We start from the raw sequence: 5,565 nt of genomic DNA, 5'->3' as shown, positions 1-5,565 counted from the left end.
TATCCTGTGTTATGGGGAAAGGTAGGAAAGTGGAGCACAAGGCCATTTGATCAAGTATGAGCTCATCAAATGGCACAGAAGACTCAATCGCCTGAATACCCTATTTCTGCTGTAATAAGTGCAGTTCTAACAAGGAGCTCAACACCATCCAGAACCAAGTGGCCTTTGTAATAAGCACCCATCCACCACCTTCAACTTTTACTTCCTACGCAAGTGACATATAATGTGCACCATATACAAGCTGTAGCACAGGAACTCTCTCAACGGGTTCTTCGAGAAGGTGACCAAACAGGTGGATGAGGGTAAAGCGGTTGATGTGGTGTATTTGGATTTCAGTAAAGCGTTTGATAAGGTTCCCCATGGTAGGCTATTGCAGAAAATACGGAGGCATGGGATTGAGGGTGATTTAGCGGTTTGGATCAGAAATTGGCTAGCTGCAAGAAGACAGAGGGTGGTGGTTGATGGGAAATGGTCATCCTGGAGTTCAGTTACTAGTGATGTACCTCAAGGATCTGTTTTGGGGCCACTGCTGTTTGTCATGTTTATAAATGACCTGGATGAGGGCGTAGAAGGATGGGTTAGTAAATTTGCGGATGACACCAAAGTCGGTGGAGTTATGGATAGTGCGGAAGGATGTTGCAGGTTACAGAGGGACATAGATAAGCTGCAGAGCTGGGCTGAGAGGTGGCAAATGGAGTTTAATGCAGAAAAATGTGAGGTGATTCACTTTGGAAGGAGTAACAGGAATACAGAGTACTGGGCTAATGGTAAGATTCTTGGTAGTGTGGATGAGCAGAAACATCTCGGTGTCCATGTGCATAGATCACTGAAAGTTGCCACCCAGGTTAATAGCATTGTTAAGAAGGCGTACAGTATGTTAGGTTTTATTGGTAGAGGGATTGAGTTTCGGAGCCATGAGGTCATGTTGCAGCTGTACAAAACTCTGGTGCGGCCGCACTTGGAGTATTGCGTACAGTTCTGGTCAAAGCATTATAGGAAGGATGTGGAAGCATTGGAAAGGGTGCAGAGGAGATTTACCAGGATGTTGCCTGGTATGGAGGGAAGGTCTTATGAGGAAAGGCTGAGGGTCTTGAGGCTGTTTTCGTTAGAGAGAAGAAGGTTAGGAGGTGACTTGATAGAGACATACAAGATGATCAGAGGATTAGATAGGGTGGACAGTGGGAGCCTTTTTCCTCGGATGGTGATGGCTAGCACGAGGGGACGTAGCTTTAAATTGAGGGGTGATAGGTACAGGACAGATGTCAGAGGTAGGTTCTTTACTCAGAGAGTAGTAAGGGCGTGGAATGCCCTGCCTGCAAAAATAGTAGACTCGCCCACTTTAAGGGCATTTAAATGGTCATTGGATAAACATATGGATGATAATGGAATAGTTTAGGTTAGATGGGCTTCAGATTGGTTTCACAGGTCAGCGCAACATCAAGGGCCGAAGGGCCTGTACTGCACTGTAATGTTCTATGTTCTATGAAATCTACTGTTAGTAGATTCTGTTTCTGTTTGCTGGATCAACTATGATCCTACAGAATGGCTCAAGGGGTTGAATGGCCTACTCCTGCTCCTATTTCTTAATGATTTTATCATCTAGAAGAAGGGCAGCAGACGTACAGGAAAGTCCTTGGAATTAAATCACTGGTCCTCAACTGCCTCCCTAATAGCTATGTTGATGGACAGGCATGTATGCAAGAAGCTGCCAGGGAAGTGGAGGACATGGGTACAATAACATTTGGAAGGATATGTATATGAATAGGAAGGAATGAGAGGGATACGGGCCAAATGCAACTAGGTCAGATTGTGATTTCTGGTCAGCATGGGTTGGACTAAACCATCTGTTTCCATGCTGTATAACTCTGTATCTGCTTTGTGGTCCACCTAGAACAATGGGACTGCAGCAGTTCAAGAAAATGGCTTATCACCACCTTGTAAAGGGCAACAAGTGATGGCCAATAAATGCTAGCCCTGCCAGCAATGCCCACATCTCATGAAGGAATGATAATATAAAGGCTCTTTACAATTTCAAATTGGTGGATTCACCCAAATAACAATTATATCAACATTACATCAAGATATAAGTTTTGCAAAAACCAACAGTTACACTTTTATGCAAAACACATACATGGCAACCAAAGCAAAATAAAACCTTCAACATGGACATTCACTGCAGTCATTTTAAAATCATGAGAGGTACAAGTAAACCCTCAACTAATTGTGGGCAAAATAAGATGGAAATTCATGGACTTGGGACAGTATAGAGGGACAGGTGGGTAGTTTCTTTTTGTAAAGTCAAAAATGATAGAAATCATCCCTAAAATTAGTCTTGTTTCAACTAAAATACTTGATTTGCTAAAAACGAATTCCTCTGTCCCATAGCAATCCCTTTTAAAAAAAATTCTGCCAGGGTTTTTGTGGTGCAATGGCAGTATCCCTATCCCTGCACAAGGAGGCTAGGGTTCAAGACCTACCTGCTCCAGAGGTATGTCATAACATTTCTGAAGAGGTGGATTAGAAAATAAAACCTAAAATCAACATGGCTTTGACTGAAGTGCAAACATGACACGAGAGGGAAGGGGCGGAGAAAAGGGGGCTGGCCTAGGTGGGGGAACTGAAGCCTGGCGTTTGGTTGCCATGCCATCCAGCCCTCGGCTGCTACTGCAAGCCGCTCTGTGGAATGGCACACGGCGACAGGAATAGGAGGGTACTCTAATGTAACTCAACACCGACAGCTACGACACATTCCTCTTACCTGTTGCTCTCACCTTCCTACCCCCGGTGCCTGTCAGCCAGCTTCTCCCGCCTCTTGTTTCCTCCCCTCAGCCCCTCCCACCCCCGAGACGCACAACGGGTCTCGCGAGAACAGCAGCTCCGCCCCGCTTCCCCTTCCAAACCGCGCGCGCCTCGGTCACCCCGGCAACGCGGGCACGCGAGGATCTCCCGCCTTTTCAGAAATGATACACGCCGTGCTGGTGGCACGTGGCAAGAGCCCGGGGCATTCAAGGTGCCACCTTATTCCAGGGTATCAGCACGTCTTCCATGAAGGGAGCTCTTTTTTATTGCCATGTCTTCCAACCTCGCCGCATGTGCACATATCACACAATTTCAGGACTTGCACCGTTACTGGACCTTCCTGAGGGGTTCGGTTAGCTCAGTTGGTTGGATGGTTAGAGATAACAAGGTGTAGAGCTGGATGAACGCAGCAGGCCAAGCAGCATCAGAGGAGCAGGAAAGCTGACGTTTCGGGCCTAGACCCTTCTTCAGAAATGGGGGAGGGGAAGGGGGTTCTGAAATAAATAGGGAGACTGGGGAGGTGAATAGAAGATGGATAGAGGAGAAGATAGGTGGAGAGGAGACAGACAGGTCAAAGAGACGGGGATGGAGTCAGTAATGTGAGTGTAGGTGGGGAGTTAGGGAGGGGATAGGTCAGTCCAGGGAGGACGGACAGGTCAAGGGGATGGGATGAGGCTAGTAGGTAGGAGATGGGGGTGGGGCTTGAGGTGGGAGGAGGGGATAGGTGGGAGGAAGGACAGGTTAGGGAGGCGGGGACAGGCTGGGCTGGTTTTGGGATGCGTTTGGGGAGGGGAGATTTTGAAGCTTGTGAAGTCCACATTGATACCATTGGATGGTTGATTTGCTATGCAGAGCCTAGATTCAACAACCTGCATCACCTGAGATTCCCCTCCTCAACATCTCACCTGTAATGAGAGAGTAGCCCTGACAGCTCTTGTGGACCAGGAGGTCTGGGTTTAAGCCCTACCTGACCCAGAGGTGTGTCATAACATCTCTGAACAGGTTGATACAAAATATCTGAGAAAGCAGCCCTAAGATAACACAGTGTGGAGCTGGAGGAACACAGCAGGCCAGGCAGCATCAGAAGAGCAGGAAAGTTGACGTTTTGGGTCACGACCCTTCTTCAGAAATCTGCTTCTCTGATGCTGCCTAGCCTGCTGTGTTCCTCCAGCTCCACACTGTGTTATCTCCGACTCCAGCATCACAGTTCTTACTAGCTCTGAGTGAGAAAGCAGCCCTGTTATCTGGTAGGACTATGATGACTCTATTTTAGTCTCTAATGAATTTTTTTTCCAACTGCTTAACCCAAGCCTTTTAAGAATCATTCTTTCAAGAATTCCTAAATCATTTTCATCAAATCATTGATTGCCTGCAACTCAGGAGGCACTCATTCCATGAGACCATAAGGCGTAGAAGCAGAATTAGGTCATTCAGCCCATTAAGTCTGCTTTACCATTCTATGAGATCATGGCTGAGCTGATAATCTTCAACTCCATTCCAGAGAGTGGTGAGCCAATGGAATTCTGTGCCACAGAAAACTGTTGAGGCCAAACATTGAATGTGTTCATGAAGGAGACGGATATAGTTCTTAGGGCTAAAGTAATCAAATAGTATGGGGTGAATGTGGGAAAAGCGTACTGAGCCAGATGATCAGCCATGATCATTTTGAATTGCGGGCAGAATTTAATTTGGCCCATCGAGTCTGCTCTGCCATTCAATGACATCATGGCTGATCTATAATCCTCAATTCCACGTTCCTGCCTTTTCCCTATCACCCTTGATTCCCTTAGTTTACAAAGTCCGTCTACTCCAGCCTTGGATGTACTTAATGACCCAGCCTTGCTGGCCCTCTATGGTAAAGTATTCCACAGGTTCATCACCCTATAAGGGAAGAAATTCCTCCTTGGTCAAAAATGTGAAAGGAAGAATTCTATAACATTCATGTTCTATATTACAAAATCTGCATTGCTATATGCATGGTTTATGTTGTTGTGGTGTCCATCTGAGATGCCTTGGGCAGATTCACTGCCATCAATTCTTCTTATTGCTAATAGTCTACATTACTGATTCCACATGGAGAAGACTATTCATTCAAAGCCTTCAGGAGAAGAGATGCTCAGTCTTGTTGAGTGGAATAATTTTAATACATAGTCCTTAATGACTGTTTATATTACATTCAAGTTATGTGGCACCCTCCTGTGAGACATACATGAGTTTAAGCAATGTTCCTTCTGACCTGCATGACTGACACATTGATATACGTGTGCGGACATTGCAGCTGTGCACAAACTTCAGAGGACAAAAATTAGAGGGTGTAGCATGTAAGTACACATTAATATTAGCTCACAAGTTAGAAACTGGTTAGCTTGCCTCAAGGAATGGTTCCTTACAGATGATTTTAATCAATCTGTTCAGAACATGCCATGACGCACCTCTGGAGCAGGTGGGACTTGAACCCTGGCCTTTTAGCCCAGAGGTAAGGAACTGCCCCTTGTATCTTTTTACCAACTGATCATAAAATCATCCATAACTATGTGAAGAAAAAAAAACACTGGTAAAGACAAATGTAGTTTTCATAGAAACCCTACAGTGTGGAAACAGAGATAGTAGGAACTGCAGATGCTGGAGAATCTGAGATAACAAGGTCTAGAGCTGGATGAACACAGCAGGCCAAGCAGCATCAGAGGAGCAGGAAGGCTGACGTTTCGGGCCTAGACCCTTCTTCAGACCGAACGTCAGAGCATCCCACCCAGACCCATAATCTAC

General features: G+C 45.8%; 1 protein-coding gene across 6 annotated transcripts in view; it reads right to left on the bottom strand.

Moving 5' to 3' along the window:
- Positions 1-2,822, bottom strand: part of ppp2r3b (protein phosphatase 2, regulatory subunit B'', beta) — a 119,819-nt gene extending 116,997 nt beyond the window's left edge. For 5 of the 6 annotated variants that reach the window (XM_048597736.1, XM_048597735.1, XM_048597734.1 and 2 more), the window contains exon 1: positions 2,759-2,822. The gene's annotated coding sequence lies outside the window, so the exon portion shown is untranslated. The remainder of the gene's footprint in view (positions 1-2,758) is intronic. The other variant, XM_048597733.1, reaches the window with a different exon arrangement.
- Between the last annotated feature and the right edge of the window lie 2,743 nt (positions 2,823-5,565).

Source organism: Rhincodon typus, chromosome 6 (assembly GCF_021869965.1).
Source record: "Rhincodon typus isolate 14 chromosome 6, sRhiTyp1.1, whole genome shotgun sequence".
Classification (NCBI taxonomy): Eukaryota; Metazoa; Chordata; class Chondrichthyes; order Orectolobiformes; family Rhincodontidae; genus Rhincodon; species Rhincodon typus.
This window is presented reverse-complemented; position numbering and strand designations above follow the sequence as displayed.